General features: G+C 37.4%; 1 protein-coding gene and 1 long non-coding RNA gene across 2 annotated transcripts in view; one reads left to right on the top strand and one right to left on the bottom strand.

The window, feature by feature from the left end:
* SLC44A5 (solute carrier family 44 member 5) overlaps nt 1–19,514 on the top strand; it is a 4,403,163-nt gene that overhangs the window by 2,399,589 nt on the left and 1,984,060 nt on the right. The window lies entirely within an intron of this gene.
* Nucleotides 1–19,514, bottom strand: part of LOC122813464 — a 467,821-nt gene that overhangs the window by 358,172 nt on the left and 90,135 nt on the right. The window lies entirely within an intron of this gene.

Below are 19,514 nucleotides of genomic sequence, written 5' to 3' on the forward strand. Positions count from 1 at the left end.
AGAGATATAAGTAGTGTATGAGTTTGGAGAGAAGAGTGAGTATATTAATGTTAATTTTGAAAAATCATATTTTTTATAATATTCAGTTTTCAATTAATAGTATTCAGAAAAGGTGCTGGTCCCTCAAATGACTCTAAGGGAGTTGCTTTCCTCCAATTTGTTTATGCTGTGGTTTTCTAATTTTTGAAAAGTTTCAGTAAAACTGTGGATACATCTTAACAAAAGGTGCCAGTGTCACTCAAGAAAAGAATTACAGAATGAAGTGAATGTGACACAGACTGAAATAAAGTAGGCAAATCAACCAATTTGTTCATGTTTAATCAGTTCTGAATGTATATTTGTAAGTTGACAGCTTTATATAACAACTTCACTTACTATAGGTACATGATAAATCACATAATTAAAATTATGAACCAACAATTTACAATAATATTGCATTTTTTATCATTTTATTTAACACTAATTTAATAGTACATTCCCCTTGTAAATTAAGTTATTCAAGTTTATCAAAATGTCCGTTCTGTTCGTTTTCTCTTGCCATCAGCAAGATTTTTCCTAGGTTGTAATTAGTCAGTGATACAGTTTTTCAACTTTCTTATAGTTTCCCCTCATAAAAATATTTTATCATAGCATTGCACTAAATAAACAGCTCATACTGCAGTATAGTCTGTGTAACATTTGGTTCTGTATATTTTTCCTGCCGTTGTCTTTGAATTTCTCAGTCTTCCACTTGCAGCCAGTAAACTTAGAATTTTCAAATATGTATAACCCACGGGATAAAAATATAGCAGTTCTCTACTTCTGGCACTTTTTTTTCTTAATATATATTATCTAAGGATCTATTTCAAAGTATTGAATGGCCGAAATGTTCAATCCAAAATGGTCAAGACCATATAATCAACTATTCAGTCCACTGATAAAAAGCCCAAACCGAAACAATGCCTACAAACAACAGAAACAATGCTTTTGCAGCGTGGCAAGCCCCCTTCACCTCCCACACCCCCTGCTAATTATATATGCCAAGTTTGAGATTGCACTACAGCGGGGAAAAGGGCAAATTCCCTGATCCCCACTGTACCACCATCTCAGTCAGAACAGCTTGACGGACTGAATTTTCGATCATATGGGCAAAACCATATGGGTTTCGACAATCTGGCTGTTTGATACTTTGAAATAGACCCAATATTTAATGGTTGTTTCTGTGATACTCCACATCAAATTTTATTAGACAGTCTGTTGAAAGTTTGAAACTTGTTACTGTAAATTCCTGGCTCTGAAAAGAAAAAAAAAAGAAATATATATATATATATATATATATATATATATATATATATATATATGTGTCTACTTTTAAAGCTCAAAGTTTCAAAACTTAGAATTTCTTATGGTCGAGGCCATAAGATCGAAGTTTTGAGTTTTGAAACTACGAACTGTATAAATGGAGATCACTGTATAGTGTGGAACAGGAAATTTTCTCTTTTCATCACTGTAGTGCAATCTCAGAGTTGGTATATTTAGTTAGCAGGGGGTGTTGGGGTGCAGGGGGGGCTTGCCCCCCTGCAAGAACTTAAAAAAAAATCTTTCAAAACTTTGATCTTATGGATTTGACCTTATGAACTTCAAGCTTTAACCATCTCTCTCTCCTCTAAATATATATATATATATATATATATATATATATATAAGTCTACTTCTTTTTAATGAAAGCACATTTCACCAAACAGCAGTTAACTGAGTGTAGTTTGCCGAAAACTCAGTAGTCCGAAATCTGAGTTTGCCGATGTTCTTTTTGGCAACGTGGTTAATTCATGGCTCGTAGTGTGAGAAGTAGTAGTGCACAGTGTTTATGTCCCTTCTCGTCTACCGTACCAGCTGTCTGACATGGGGGATATGTGGGTAGTATTTGAAGGTAAGAGCATACGAAAATTAATTTTAGTGCACTTTGACATTTAAATGGAGATCGCACTACAGTTAAGGTTGTGAAATCTACCATTGTTGTTACTGTAGTGCACTCTTGGAGTTGGTATATATAATTTGCAGGGGGTGTGGGGATTGCAGCCCACCCCCACATGGGGGTGCAGGGAGGCTTGCCCCCTGCAAAAAATGTTATGAAATGTATGCTTGTAATGTTTATTTTGTGCCTTGGTGTCTTGTCTGTGTTTTGTGGTTCAGTAATGTCAGACTTCGGACTACTGAGTTTTTAGCAAACTGCACCCAGTTAATTGCTGTTCAGAGAAATGTGCTTTCGTTAAAAAGCAGTAGACCCATATATATATATATATATATATACATATATATATATATATATATATATATATATATATATATGTGTGTGTGTGTGTGTGTGTGTGTGTGTGTGTCATCTTCTTGAAATAACAGTAACATGCAAAGCAATGTTAGACAGAAGTGAGAGTTTCCTGATCTAAACCTCAAAATTCTGATAACTGACTCCTGACAATATTGTTTCATAAAAATGTATCTTATCTGTTAAAGAAAAGAACTTTACTATTAGGATTGACTGTGTTAATGACTGATGCTACAACCCAGCACAGCTGTTTGGAATTGGTTACCTGCAGAAGTGAGGTACCCAGAGACACTCAGTTATTTAGAAACAAACTTAAAGAACAACTGTTTAGGGATATCAAATGGTGTTGCTTCCATAACAGTAGTTAGTCCTCGCAGTGCATACTGTAGTCACATCTTTCATGTAAAGGTAAACTTTTAACAAATGGCCTCAAGTTGAATGCTTACCTTAATTGTATATACTGTAAATAATATCACTTGCTTTTATAATTGTAAATAACAGCAAATGGATTTCCCTGCTTTGCTCTTTTACTATTTACAACTCTGTGTATTCTTTAGTCTACTTATAATTTTCTGTTTATGTGCCTTCTGTGGAAGTGTCGGGCCCCGGACTGGAAACTCGACACCGTAAAAACTCCACTGCCAATCATGAGCAGACAGGTGATCTGCTGTGGCAACCCCTAACCAGGAAAAGCTGAAAGAAGAAGAATATAATTTTCTGTTTATATATTGCACCATGGTTCCTGGGTTGTGGCTGAAAAGGGCATATGGGCCAGTCCACTGTCCTGGCTATCAAACTGAAACAAATAAAATAAATACATAAATAAATAAGTATACCCCCAGAAAGAAGGAGTTAGCACAGTGAGAACATTTTTATCTCACACATCTGAATTTTCTAAATTGGAGATAAACTTGAATTCATGTTCAAAAATTTATATTGTTTGTATTGATGGACAAGTTTTACCAACAGGATGTGGGGTAGCAATGGGTGAAAGGATAGTTCACACTTTTGCTATTTTGTGATCGATTGTTCACACTTTTGCTAATTTTGTGACGAGACCCTAGGACAATAATTTTTTATCCAGATCTAAGTGGTCTGAATAGTATTTTTAGTATTATTTGTTGCGTGTATATCTTATAGACTTTTTTTTCCTGTGGGTCAATTTCCTTCTGAGCTCCTGCATTTTGGATAGCTATAGATTCACTTTTATTTTATTTATCTCCATTTGTTTACCAGGAAAGTCCGACCAAACCAGTTCCTTTTCAGTAGAGGCCTGGGGAGAAAAGCTCCAAAAGAAGTAATAACAGTGGTACATATGCAACATACAGAATGCTAAGGTAACATTTAGCAGTATTACATACAAAACTCCATGATAACTATTTACAGTAGTACTATACAATATTCAGGTAACATTAGCAGTATTACAAAGTAGCAATGAATAAAGCAAATAATTATCATATAAATAAATATACTTTGCAGCAACATAGTCAGCACTGGGTGCAGTATATTATGTCAAATATAATTCTACACATTTTGTCATAAGAAGAGTACAAGACCGAAAAATAATAGAGAATAGATAGTCACTGACATACATGTGTATAAGAGAAAGGCAGTTTAGGAATAATTTAGCCTGGGTAATAGCAGGGCCATAACCAGTAGTTAAGCAAGAAGAGTTTTTAATTTATCTTTGAAGATATTCATGTTGTTGAGGAGTCTGATTGGAGAGGGAACTGAGTTCCAGGATTTTGAGATATGTTTGGAATAAAGAGCACTTCCTGCTTTGTTTGAGCTTTATGAATTGAGAGGAGGTGTTTTGTCAGTAGAGTGGAGAGCGTTATTGATGGAGAGGAGTTGTAATACACTGCTTAGGGCAGTGCATTTTTCAAGCTGAAAGACTGATCTGTGTGTAAATTGAAGTTGGGAATAGGTGAGGTAGTTCAAGCCAATTTGGGTGCCAAATGGCAACAGAGTGGTATGTGGAGTATGGCTTGTTGGAAGCAAATTTGGCTGCATTATTATAACATTGTTCTTGTTTAGTTGTTGGGATTGATTTTAAGGTTGGTGAATATAGAGACATAGAGAACTATAGGCAACAGGTAGATGGATGCTAATGTTATCTGTCTGCTTTCAGTCAGATATTATTGGGTTTTCTGTAGCAGACCATACTTCTGATTTTTTTATTGCTTTTTGGATGTGGAGATTGAATGTCATGATGTTGTCTACTATAACTTCTAATAATTTAGTACTGGAGACTACTTCAGTATCTGTGTTATTTGCAGAGATGATTTCAAAGTTAGCTTTGCATTTCTCCAGTGGTCTTGGATTACTTCTGCACACCTCCTTTTTCCTCCCCTTACCTTTTTCTTACCGTGCTGTCTCTGCTCTGAAGCTCACATTTCTTCTCTCTTTTTGCACCTTCTTCCCTCATGTCTCTCTCATCATTTCTCTCCTGACAGTATCCTTTCGTGACTTTGCCCTTCTGTTTTAGTTTACAAAGTTACAATATCAGCAGTCACTAACTATACTTATCTCCCTACTCTTCTCTTTTTATTTCTAGGTACTAAGCCCATTTTGTGTGTATGATATAGGAAGCACCCTTGTTCATTACCTAAGACTCCCAGCAACTTAGACATTGTGGACTTATTGCACCTTAAGCCCACATTAAAACTATATGTATGTTTAAGCTACAGCTGTATTACTCCTGATTCTCTGCTGTTTCCATCATAATCTACTACTGTACATCGCTGGGTTTATCTAGTCCCTTCCTTTGCCTTTCACTTCTTGCCTGTCTTCTTACTGATCTTGGTATTGCTGTCCAAAGTATATAGTGGTACTCAAAATAATAAGAAACATAATAGGGTGTATCCTGTCCATCCTGAGACTTTCTTTTCCTTTTTTCTGTTTTCTTCTTTTGTCCTCAGCTTATCTGCTAAAAACTGCTAATCATCTCAATCATTTCTATTTTATTTGTGTTAGGACACTGACACATATACCAGTCCCACTAAATTGTACTGCCTGCAGAACTCCTAGCTCATACTGCCACAGTCCCAGTCTGGTTTCTTCTGTGACTGATATCAAAACCACAGAAAAAGTCCAAAACAAACAGACTTACTTATTGTTCCTGTGGTCTTCCAAGCAGCTGCAACTGTATGCTCCATTCTCCCTTGCTACTCTCGGGCTCACGCCACTCTACCCTACCGCCAAAAACCCACCCACCTCTGCTACCCCTACATTTGTAGGATTTATACATTTATACATTTATACTTAACCTGTTAACATACCCCCTGAGCTAGTTATCCTAGCACCACAAATAAATCAACTATCTACTAACATGAATCATAGGAACAGTCACAACTCCTCCCAATAAGATCTACACTTTAATTACCTTAGCCCAGCCCTCTCACTCAGACATGTTATAACACCATCCTGACTCCTTTAACGATGTCACTCTTACACACACAACTCCTTATCCTATTCATTACAGCCTAACTTATTACTTTCTATCACAAACAGCATGTCACTAACATCTACTCTCCCAATAACCCTATCACTACCCCACCCAAAACTATTTTTACAAACTTTGTCATATCAACACACCTCTATAATAGTTCCAGCACAGAACTTTTTTTCACTTAGATACACTCGGTTACAGGTAGACTTACACCCAAAACTACATATGTATTTCTCTTTAAATTAAATCAACCTAAACTAAGCAGGAACATATATCCAAATCCAGACCCTCAATCCCAAACAACAAAATATTCTTCCACCAGACAACACTATTCTTTCAAAACATCACTAACTTACCACATAATAGCTCAGACCCTGTACCCATAAACATGAACCTAAGGAGCATCTCAAACAAAATGCATGATTTTCATCTAATCCTCTTCCTATACTCCTCTGAAATAACAGTCTTAACAGAAACTTGGCTAAAACGCCACATAAACAATAATGAAATTCTAACCCAAGGCTATAATACCCACAGACTTGACAGAGCACATAAGCATGCTGATGGCATAACCATAATATACAAAGATACACTCAGACTGGAACGTCTAGAACATAACCCTCCAGACCTCAAGAATTCAGAAATATTAATTTCCCACCTCCAACTAAACTCCCATAAATACATTATAATCATATCAATTTCCGTCCCCCCAGGCAACAACACAACCATAATTGAAAACTTTCTCTGCTGGTCTGCCTCTACCTTTAATCAGGAGACAGTGGTAATGGGGGACCTCAACTTAAATTGGTACACCTTTTCATCAGACAACCCCTTCAACTTTATTAACCTCCATGGTTTCACTCAAGTAATACAATCCCCAGCCAAAATTGACAAACACAGTAGCAAGCCATCTACCCTGGACTGAACTCTAACAAACAGGCCCTCTCCCTGTCGCCGCTCTGGCTGTCTCCCAGACACGTAAGCAATTATCTACCCAACTATCTGCTGAGATCCCAGGTATGCCTTCCAAAAAACATCACAAAAAATTCTCCCCTGAAATCTTTAAGTCCCTCCTTCAACAGTGTGACTGGACCCCCTCAAGCATCTCCACTTAGATTTCTCTGTTCAACACTTTAATAATTAATTCCTCAATATCCTAAACAGTCTAGCACCCCTTAGGAAGATGTGTGTTAAATCTAAACATATACCATGCCTTACTAAGGACACCAAACAGCTCCTCAAACACAGAGACAGAGCCTGGTCCCAATATCAAGAGACCAAAGACCAAGATCTCCTTCTCACCTATTGGCAAATAAGAAAAATAACTAAAAAACAGATCAGTATTGACAAAAACCCCACAATCCAGCGAAAAAACACCTAAACAATCCGCAGAAATTTTGGGGTGCCATTAAACAACTCCTGAAACCTGGAAATTCCACAACTCCTGCTCCCACCACCAATAATACCACAGACTGCATAGCTTCCCAGTTTAACTCACACTTCATCAATTCCATCCTATCCCTAGTAAAAATGGCATCAATACTCCCCTATCTATTCTTACAGGATCAGTAACAAACGTAAATTAATTTTCACTCAGACCAATGCATGCTATCACAATTAAAAAACTGCTAAACAAACTAAAGTCCACATCCCTTGCTGCTGACCTTCTCCCTAATGCATTTCTCAGATTGGCAGCAGATATCATCGCTTACCCTACCTCTCTCCTAATCAACCGTTCCATCTCCGAGAAATATATTACCAAGCTATGGAAAATGTCTTATATCATCCCTCTCTGCACATAGGTGGCTCCCTCAAGAGAATTCTCTTACATTGTATATCGTTTCCTCTGACTTGAGCATGGCAGGTAATGGGATGGACCAACAAATGAAGGGATTGCCTCCAACAAACATTTCATCGAATAAGAAGGTTATTGATCGGTTCTGTTCTTTACTCAGCATGCAAAATAACCCTCTATTAAGTGAAACTATGCTTGTACCAATGGCAGAGACTCCAACTAATTTCAATTTATGTAAAGTATTCAGTAAAGACTATCATGAACTTGAGAATAAGTTCTATAGGTATAAGCAGTTGCAATGGCAATGCTTTCACTTTGACTTTTTGCAATAAATTTCTTCTGCAACAATTTCCTGCCATGTGGAACCACTTTTGTTTTTATTTTTATTACTATTGATTTACTCTAGTTGGTTCCCTTTTCTACTCAGAGGCTTGCCTGTTCTTACAATTGCTATACTCACCCCAGACAAAATCCTTGAGAAATGTATACACTCACAACTCCTCAATTATCTGCTGAATAACAACCTTCTATCCAATTCCCAACATGGGTTTAGACCCAAACACAGTACCACAACTGCTCTTGTAAACTTTACCAACATAGTCAGCCAGCTCAGAAACAATGACCAGCTCATCTTATCTATCCTCAGTATGTCAGAGGCTTTCGACGTGATATCCCACCAAAAACTACTCAACTTGCTAGCTTCCTTATACCTTACCCAACCAGCCCTCTCTTGGTTTCACAGCTACCTGTCTGACCACCAAAAAGCAGTAAAGTGGCAAAATGAACTGTCTTCTCTATTACCCATTTCAGTTGGTGTCCCACAAGGCTCAGTTCCTGGAACACTGCTCTTCACCATCTTTACTAACAAACTGTGCACCACCACCCACCTAGCCACCATCATTCAATAAGCAGATGACTCCTCTCTCATATGTTCTGCCGTCTCCTTTCCAGAACTCCTTGAAATAACCCAAAAATAATTTCTAGACATTGAAATCTACCTCTTTGACCAGTTTTATCAACTTATACTTAACCCAAATAAAATAAAACTAATGCTCTTCTCAAATAACAAAACATCAGAACACATTCCCCCCTTTATCATCTGTTCTTCCAGTAACACCAAAATTAAATTCACAGATCACAGCAAACTGCTTGGGGTCACAATTGACAACCGTCTAAAATTAGACAAACCCTTAGCACTAACCATAAAAAGGTCCTCTTTAAACTCAGCTCACTTTACAGAGTCAAGCCATACCTAACCAACTCCACCAGACATTCTATAGCCAGGACACATCTACTCTCCATCCTTCTATATGCCTCTCCAATTTTCATTAATCTCAGAAAAACAGACTTAAACAAATTAGAAGCTTGTTGTAATAAAATTGCCAGATTCACAATAAACCATCCTTACAGATCACACCACTGCTCTGCTCTTCTCCAACTAAAATGTTTCAAACTGCCCAATGCTCTATCATTCAACCAACTAACTTTTGCCCATTCCATCATCCACCAAACAGATAATTGCCCTGCACTCAAAAACCTAGTACAGCCTTACTCTAACTGCAAAACCCTAGGATCTTCTGACAAACTCTTGCTAAAAGTCACTAAGTCCAACAGTAGTGTTGCTCGTCTTGTTCCCCATTAAAGACAAACAGGTGGGGTAGTTTGTTTATATGCTTTATTACACAGAAACACATCAGGATGGATAGCAGCACTACAAATTATAAACAAACTGTTTGACAGACTACACAGACATACATGCTTACATCTCAGCAGCTTACTACAAAATGGCAGTCAGGCTCGCACGTGCTCAGTATTTATACACTTGTGCAAGCCCCTTGAAAACTTCTTAAAGGTATACATACATACTGATCTACAGCCTCCCCTTTAATGAATTGCCCACAATATAATGACATTTGAAAAGAAACATGCAGTGGTATAGACAATAAAAAATAAGCACAACATTCATGCCCTTATGTCCAAGTTGCAGTGTATCCGGAACATGGTCTAGAAATGTAACCTGATCTAGTAATATAGCAATCAGAATTAAGTTTAGCAACAGGGACAGCCATTGCTGAACAACTTGCTTCAGGAGTTTTAGGATTCTTCACAGGAACAGGGATATTTACTGGAACTCAACCAAAGAAACTTTCAACTTCTTGACTTGTAAATGAAAACTAAACCGGCTCCAAGAGAACTTGAAACTTTAATGGACCAAACACTCGAAACAAGCAACAAATAAAAACGAATAAAAGTACTGTCACTAAGCGCTTAGTGACAGTACTTTTATTAGTTTTCATTTGTTGCTTGTTTCGAGTGTTTGGTCCATTAAAGTTTCAAGTTCTCTTGGAGCTGGTTTGGTTTTCATTTACAAGTCAAGATATTTACTGGAACGTCCTCTGGAACCAGAACGCTGGATAACTCCCTCTGAGATATAGAGTATTTCTCGCAGGTATAATACTGCAATACAGGCTTGGACACCAGGATCAAATGTTTCTGATTCCACCTAAATTCTGCTCCCTGTGACTCCACATTGTATGATCTCACTTTTCATGACACCAATACGATCAAAACCTTTGGATGTTTGCATCCTCACTATCTCCCCTTCTCATAATGGATTGAGTGGTTTGCTGGTCTTATCATAATAGGTCTTCTGGGATAAGTGCGTCTTTAACAGATGGGCTTTCACTGATCTGTTGTTCTTGATACATTGAACCAATAATGAACTACTAATTGGTAGTGTGGTTCTGGTTTGTCTCGATAGAAGCCTCTGTACAGGTAAACCTAGGTGTTTATCATGAGGAACATTTCTGAGATGCAAGAGATTCAAGAAAACATCACTATTGTTCGTTTTGACTTCTCAAGTAATTGTTTCACACTTTGAATTGCACGTTCTGCCAAATCATTTGTCTGTGGCTACTGAGGGCAACTTGTGACATGAGTAAAGTTCCACTCATTAGCTGGCTTGTAAACTGTGTACCAGTTGTCAGAAATAACTTTGTGCGGGCTACCATGGACTGCAAAATGACACTTCATCTTAGTAATGACAGTACTGGATGCTAGGTTAGGAAGTAGGTCAATCTGGATGCTAGGTTAGGAAGCAGGTCAATCTCAAACCAATTAGAATAAGAGTCTACTAACACCAAGTAATGTTGACCATTCCATTTGAAAATGTCTGTAGCTACTGTCGTCCAAGGTAGTTCAGGAATCTGGTTTAGCTGAAGTGGTTCTTTCTGTTGATGTGGCTTAGTACTATTACATACAGAACAAGATAAAAGTACTCTCTCAATATCTTGTGACATAGAAGGCCAAAATAATAGTCCTCTCACCCTTCTTTTGATAGAATCAGTTCCTGGGTGGCCACAATGCAAGATGGTAATATATTCTTGTTGTGAAGATTTTTAAATGATCACTTGTGGACCTGTCATTATGATACCATTGTCTGACAAAAGCTCTGTAAGAAAAATATGGTTGCAGGTCATGAAGTAAACAAGATTGCTTTGACGGCCATCCTCAACAGATAAAGTGCTTGAGCTTCTGAAGAACTGGATCTGAGGCTGTAAGACTTCTAAGCTCAGCAAGACATGTGGTAGAAAAATGTCTCACTTCCATAACTTCAAAATCAAGTTTCTCATTTTCATGCTGCTCAGTGCTATTTCTGGGTGATCTGGATAATGTATCAGCAAGATAAAGAAGTCTGCCTTTTGTGCAGACAAGTTTGAAATTATACTTTTGCAATTTAAGCATCATGCATTGTAATCTGACAGGAGCTGTATGCATAGGCTTTCTCAAAATAGTGACTAAAGATTGGTGATCTGTTTCAGTCTGTATAGGTCTATTATAAACATAATCATGGAACTTTGAACATGCAAACACAATTGCTAGGAGTTCTTTCTCTATCTGCACATAGTGCATTTCAGTTTGGGTTAGAGTTCTGGACACATAGGCTATTGGTGTACCCTCTTGAGGAGTGACTGCATCAAGAACAAATTTCAAAGCATCACGAGGAAGAGTAACCGATTTGTGAACATCATAGTTTCTGAGAGTTGGTGGACTTGCAATTCTCTGTTTAAGGACATCAAATGCTTTCTGATGTTGTTCTAACCATGACCAAGATGCATCTTTGCATGTCAGCTCTCTAAGCGATGCTGAAAGTTGGTTCAATTCTGGAATGAACTTCCCTAGGTAGTTAACCATGCCAAGAAAACGTTGTAGGGCTTGAACATTGTCTGGAGCTTGCATCTCAAGAATTGCTGTTTGCTTTGAAGGATCTGGTCATAAGCCTGAACTGGTATATAAATGACCAATATAAGTAACTTCTCATAGCCTGAACTTCCACTTCTGATGATTCAGCTTAAGATTCACTTCACATGCTTTTTCCAGAACTGCCTTGAGGTTTCTGTCATGTTCAACTTCACCATTTCCTCTTACTAGAATATCATCTACTATAATAGCACACAGATACTCAGAAAAAAAATTGCTCCTGTGCACACTGAAATACTTCACTGGCAGAATTTATCCCAAATGGCATTCTCAAAAATCTGTACCTGCCAAAAGGAGTACTGAATGTAGTTAGCAATGAAGATTTTCAGTCAAGCAAAATTTGCCAAAATGAACTCTTTGCATCTAAAACAGAAAAAACAGTGGCATTTGGCATAAGTTGGATGATGAGGTCTTTTCAGTGCTTTGTTCAAATGTTGTGGATCAATACATATTCTGATATCATCTGAGCTTTTCTTATGACCATGGAAGATACCCATTCAGTAGGTCTTGCAGCTGGACAAATTACACCTTGCTGCACCATTTTATCTAGCTCAGCTTGACTCTGTTCTGCATAGCTACTGGAATGTTCCAGGCTGGCCTGACAACTGGACTGACTTCAGGATCTGACTTCATGGCATAGACAACTGGGAGTTTGCCTAGTTTGTCTTCAAAAAGATCAGCATAGGTAGAAAAAATAGACTAGGTGAAATCAGAACAGTGGTCTTTCAAGCTTACATGGTGCACTTCCTTATTAAATGAAAGTAGTCCCATTTTCAAACTGTCTCTGAGGCCTAATAATGACTGGATGTGCCTTTTGACCACGTAAATTGCAAGTCATAGCTGCTCCCAGCAGAGTAACATGAAAGCACTACTGAACCTTCGGTTTGAATTTCTTCAGCACCATAAGCACTGTTGACACACAATTGGCTATGTCAATGTAGCACACCTGACTAACTGTCCTCTAGAATGAGTTAAAAACAGTAATTTAGCCTACCTGTGTCACTTAATCCTGACCTACACTTAGGATAATCTCTAACCTTGGAACTTGCATGACTTGTTTAGATATGTAACCACTGGAAATATTGTATCTGTAATCTTACTGTATATTTTAGCTGACCTGTGTTGCTTAATCCTGACCTACTGTTGGGATTAACTCTAACCCTGGAACGTCTATAACTTGCTTAGGTATGTAACCACTGTAAATATTGTATCTTAAACTTAACTGCTTGTTTAGGTATGTTAACCACTGTAAATACTGTATCTTAAACTTAACTGCTTACCTTGGAGCTTTTCTCCCCGGGCCTTCGCTGAAAATGGACATGTATCCAGTCGGACTATCCCAGTCAACAAATGTAAAATAAAATAAATAAATAAATAAAATAAGCAACAAGCTTTGCATACTTTGCCAAATCAAGCTTCTCACCAGTACATACTCTAGCAAATGTTTCTGCTGACATAACATTACACTTTGAACCCGTGTTAACTTTGATTTCTATGGGTTTCCCATGTATGTAAATAGTACAAAATACTTCATTCTTTGCCCATAAATCTCCTTCATTGATTGTTTCATTAAGCACAGACATACCATCAACATAAAAAGTAAGGTCACAGCTTTCTAACTGATCAACTTGTCTTTTTGAGTGTTCTCTTTTAATAAGAGAACGTCCCTTATTTGATTTACACAACCTTTTGAAATGATTCCACTTACTGCATTTGTGGCATTGTTGACCAAAAGCTAAACACTTTTCTGTTTTGGGCTCATGATTTGCACCACAATTAAGAGAGTTGATTATGAAACTGGGTGAGGGTACATGCTTTGAATTTGCTGACTAACTCTTATGCTTCACTGAGAATGTGCATATGCTGGAATTTGCTAGAAAAGTACAGGGCTTACCTGTGAGTGTTGCAGGGTTTACAGTTGCTGCTATGTGCTTGGGCCTGTTTCTTTTAACCATGAGCTGCATACTATCAACACGAGTACTAGAAGATACTGGAGGCATGCATTTCTCATTTGTAAGCATATTTGTGTGCTTTTCTGTGATCTCATGTATCTGAGAAATCTCAATGGCCTTATTCAAAGTTAAATCACTGCCATGAAGCAAAATCTTTCTCACAGCATCATCTTTAATACCACACACGTCTGTTTTTTATCACCTCATCTCTTAAATCACCAGATATGCACATCTTAGCTTTGTCTATCAAATCAGTTATATGTGCTGCAAAAGTTTCCCCAGGCTTTTTATCTCTTGCGTAAAATAAGTGCCTTTCCATTGTAATATCCATATAGGGGTTACACATTTCTCTAAATGTATGTTTTAAGCACTTGGGGTCGTCCCTTGACTCAGCTGGTACCACTATATCATGGTTTTCCCCTTCCCCTGCAAATACAGCCGGTGCATACACAAATGAACGCTCTCTTTCTACGGCTTCTGAACCTGCTAAATTAAGCAAAATAAATGCCTTTGTATGCTCATCTTTATCAGAAAATGCAGCTTGTATGAAAATAATGCACTCTTGCTCAAACACTCTCCAATTCTCTGCAATATTATCATGAAAGACAAGTGGTGCTGGTGTTCAAACTCCATCAGCCATGCCAACGTATTATGCCCAAACACACTGAAAATGGCCCTTGTAATTATGTACAAACATGTATACACATCCAGTACTTGTAATAACATTGAAATGCGGAACAAACTCTTTGAAATACTGTACTTTGTGAAATATACTTGAAATGGCTGTATTTTCCAAAATAACTGTACTATAATATGGTACAATCATGCACACTGTCTGTTTGCTTTGCATATCTCGAATAACTGTAATTAATGTGAAAAAGGTATGTGCTATAAGCTGCTTTGAAAAAATTGAGGTTGTTTTCCTTAATTTTATTCCTTATATGTGATTCAGAGTTTATTTCAAGCATTTTCCATAGTTATTTGAATATTTTTCAGTATGTCGCAGTTTTGGACATTTCCTTTACTTAGAAATTTGTTTAGAGCATTCTGAGTGCTTTTTTGTATTTTATGAATAAGAATTTGTTTAAGTAAGCTTTGATACCTGAAATACGTTTCTGACCCATTTTTGTGAATTAAATGTGCAGTGGGGATGATCCATTCCTCTACATTCCTCCACCTTTAGCTGAGTGCCTACTCGGTCCGGAATCTGAATTTCTGGATCCCTTTCTGACACTATGTCACTCATCTTGTTTCCCATTAAAGAAGAAAAGGTAGTTTGTTTATATGCTTTATTACACAGAAACACATCAGGATGGATAGCAGCAGTACAAAATATAAACAAACATTAACTGACACATTACACAGGCATACATGCTTACATCTCAACAGCTTAATACAAAATAGCAGTCAGGTCCACACATGTTAAGTATTTATAGACTTGTGCAAGCCCCTAGAAAGTTTCTTATGGGTTTATATACATATTGGTCTACAAGCAGTTTTGGGGATTCTCTGTTCTCCAACAAAATATCCAAGCCCTGGAATTCCATCCCTCAACACATACTAAATACTGCTAACACACCCACATTTAAACAACTCCTCAGGCAACATCTAACCAAAAACTGGCTTTGCTCCTGCACAAATCCAGGCCGACCATGCAATACTCACTCTCATAGTCCTCTAAGTCTACTACCATACTTTGCTTTTTTCCACAGGACTCTAAACCCATTTCACCATCTACTTGTATCTCTTTTATTTACTTATATATAATGCTTTGACAATGTCAGATATACCACTGACATGTTATATTTAGAGCAGAAGAAATACACCACTATATATTGTCACTGTGGATACTCTCTCTCTAGATATTCCACTCATGTCCTTCATGTTACCTTTTATTGTGTTGTCATTATGTATTGTCACTTTTAGTATGTATTAATTATTGTTCTGGTGATTTTATCTTTTACTTTATGTCACATTGTAACTATTGAGCTAATTTTTAAGTTTTATAGTGGAGCTTTTCTCCCTGGGCCTCCACTGAAAATGGCTTCTGGCCCAGTCGGACTTTCCTGGTAAACAAATGCAAAATAAATAAATAAAATTTGATATGAGACTAAGGAGTGTAAAGAAAATATTTTGTCTTTATTGGAGTTAGTATTGTGTCTGATTTTGCTAGTCAGATTTCTGTGGAGAAGAATGGTTCTTGTGTGAGCTTTTGGAAAAGAATGGAATTTTCTGTAGATATAATATAATAAGGTTTGCATCATTGGTGTATTGGACTAGCATGGTGTATTTTGATACATTGTGTAAATTAATGATAAATATATTAAGCAGGAGTGGTCCTAGTATGGGGCCTTGGGGAACACTGGCCGAGACAGTTAAAAAGGTTGGGGTGATAGATTGCAGTTTAGTACCTTGGGATCTCTCTCCTGGAAAACCAGGAGAGAATGGAAAAGAACAGAATGAGGGAGGCTAGCTACTGGAGCAGTTTATTATAAGGGAGTATCAAAGGCTTTAGATAGGTCCAAGAAGAGGGTAGGTAGAATATTATGTGTATTGTGGTTATGATTAACAATGTTAGAGAAGACTAATAGTGCAGTAGTGGTGCTGTGTTTTGGTCTAATGATAACTAATCTACATAATAAATATATTAAACTGTTAGAATGTTTGTGTAAATATTGTTCAGTCTTTTGCATGTTGTGCTGTGCAACTCATGTATTACGTTCTATATGCATGCCAGATGTGAATTAATGTCCATACTCCTGTCTTTTATTTAGGAACCATGTTATTATTCTGTCACTTCTTACTACCTTTGTGTTACTGTGATGGTTTTACCCAGTGTGTGTTTGAAAATGGTCAACTGTGATCACTACACTAGCCCATTAAACAAACATTAATAAATTTCAGTTTGCAGAATGTTTTGATTAAATGAATGCCAGTAGTTGCATTTTGAAGTCTGTTCATGATATTTCAGTTCCTGGGAAACCTGCATTTCATAATATGTATCTGTGCAATATGTGTTTTCACACTAAACATTTGTAAGATAATGTTGTAAAGAATCATTTTATCAGAATTCCATTGCTTAGTTCAGATGAAATCACTTTTGTGAATTAAAATAAATATATATATTTAGCTCTGGATGTTATTGGACAAATGTGAAGATGTTCTTTCTTTCTTTCTTTAAGTATGTATGTATGTATTTTTGTAAAAGCTCCAGACATAAGCAAACTGAATATGAAGAAGTATCAAGAAATACCACACGCTGTTGATATGGTGACAGAAAAAGAATCATCAGCAACAAATGGAAGATTTTCCAAAGTAAAATGACACTTTTATCAGTTCAAGCATTTATAGTTGTAGCTCCATTTCCAGCTTATTTAGGTCTCTTAGTGAGATAATTATCTTAGTCATACTAGGTACAGACTTTGAAAGATAACACAGCATTCATAGAAACCTTTGTAATGCTTACATGTGTTTTGGCTTTGGCATTTTATTTTTGTTTTTATTTATTTATTTTACATTTGTTGACCGGGATAGTCCGACTGGATGCATGTCCATTTTCAGCGGAGGCCCGGGGAGAAAAGCCCCAAGGGTAAGCAGATACAGCATTACATAATACCAGCATTACATATTACAGACTATTTACAGAGATTACATTAGTAAGCAAGTTAAACAAGTTCCACAGGTTACAGTTAATCCTGAGCACAAGTCAGGATTAAATTAAATTACACAGTAAACTGGTTAACAGATTTTTACACATTCTAGAGAGAGTTAGCCAGGCTTGATACATTGACATAGCCAGTTAAGTGACAAATGTTGTTTGAGTCTAGTTTTAAATTGACCTAAGGTGGAAAGTAAGGTAATATCAGCTGGAAGACTAATTTTGCTAGTCTGAATTAGTAGTTTGTTAGAGGATCGACGCGGTCTAGGATTGTTATAGGGGGTGATGATATTTTTAAGTGCAGGAGTATTGTCTGGATTTTAGAGGATTTTATAGGCCATAATCAGTTGGTTATACTGGATTAGGCTGGGTAGTTCAAGCCACCCAAGCTGATTTAGATTGATGCAATGATGTGTCCTAAAAGGCAGCCCAGTGGCAAACCTGGCAATGTGGTTGTAGCAAATTGAGAGTTTGTTAAGGACAGTCTTGTTTAAATTTGAGAGTAGAGGGGATGCATACAGAAGGGTTGAAAGAAGGTGAGAGCGAGCTATGGCAATTTTAGCTGGAGGGGTTAGGAAGGCTTTTATTCTGTAAAGTGACCCTAGTTTTTTATTGATGGTTTTGGTAGTTTGGTTAACATGTAGGTCAAATTTTAGATTATTGTCTATGATGACACCTAATAGTTTTGTAGATGGGTCAGGGGAGATTATTGTGCCATCATTTGATTTTATGGTAAAGGTGAAAGCAGTAGAACTACGTGTTGGTGAAAATAACAGCATTTTAGTTTTTTTTGGGATTTAGGATCAGATGATGTTCAGAAAGCCAGTTTTCTACTGTATTAAAGGTGGTCTGGGTAGCTGACCATAACTCTATTGGAGATGTGGCTGAGCAAATCAGAGTAGAGTCATCAGCATATTGGATACAGCTGACTTTTGGGATGACAGTATAAAGGTCGTTAATGAAGATGGAGAACAGCAAGGGCCCTAGTATAGAGCCTTATGGTACTCCCAAGGGTGTTCGGTAGAAGGTTAGAGAGTTTGTTCTGCCAGAGGACAGCCTGCTGTCGACCATTCAGGTAGGATTGAAACCATTGGAGGGCTCCAGTATCTAGACAGAATGTTTGCAGGGTGTGGATTAAAAGTTGGTGATCATCCATATCGAATGCCTTGGAAAGATCCAAAAAGAGGGCTGAGGATATATAATTATTGTTGCGATTATGGTTTATGGTGTTAGTAAAGGCTAGGAGGGCTGAAGTAGTGCTGTGATGAGGACAGAAGCCATGCTGAGTGTCTGCCATAAGGCGATTTTGCAGAATTACAGTTCCTTTTATATTCGAATGCGACTTGCACATTTCACTTGTGTTGCTCTTTGCTCTTATTTATCTTGGAATATGCTTTCTTACTGTATTTAACGGATGTTTACATTTCTTGTCATACTCTTTTTGTGTCTGATTCTATACTAAAATTCCAGCTATTATGTTTGCTACGCTTTCCAAGTCTTCAGTTACTTAAGATCATATGATCATAGAAGATTACTAGGCTGTCAATCAGAGGACATTTTAAGCCTAGCCGTTTCAACCGATTGTAATTCTGTAGAGGTACTAGTCAATACCCAAGATTGCATTTAGTGATAATTACCCATGTCCAGGAGGGTTGTGGGCAATATCCCCGGTAAGAATTTATGGTGCCTGATCCACTCATTCAGGTTCCTCTTAAACAGTGTCACAGAGGCACTGTGTTTCACATGAATTGGTAGCCTGTTCCAAAGATGTGGCAGTCGCTGGGAGATAAATTTGTCCCTCCAGCATGCCCTATTTAAGTTGCAGGCCATATTTAAGTCCTTGGAACAGGTTGCCCTAGACCCATTTGCTTTACGGATTGGCAGTACGTTCATTAGGTATGGGTCTTGGGTTGCTCTGTAGACTGGGCATAAGTCTCCCCTAAGAAGTCTATATGATACCAAATACAGTGACAGGAATTTCAGTCGAGCCATGTAAGGCACATGTTAGAGGCCCTTGATCTTCTCTGTTAGAAACCTCTGAGGTCTGTCTTATTGCTGTAGGTTCTTAGTACAGTACATACCGAATAGGGAGT

This window comes from Protopterus annectens, chromosome 10.part0 (assembly GCF_019279795.1).
Source record: "Protopterus annectens isolate FY-2018-M chromosome 10.part0, PAN1.0, whole genome shotgun sequence".
In the NCBI taxonomy this organism is placed as follows: domain Eukaryota; kingdom Metazoa; phylum Chordata; order Ceratodontiformes; family Protopteridae; genus Protopterus; species Protopterus annectens.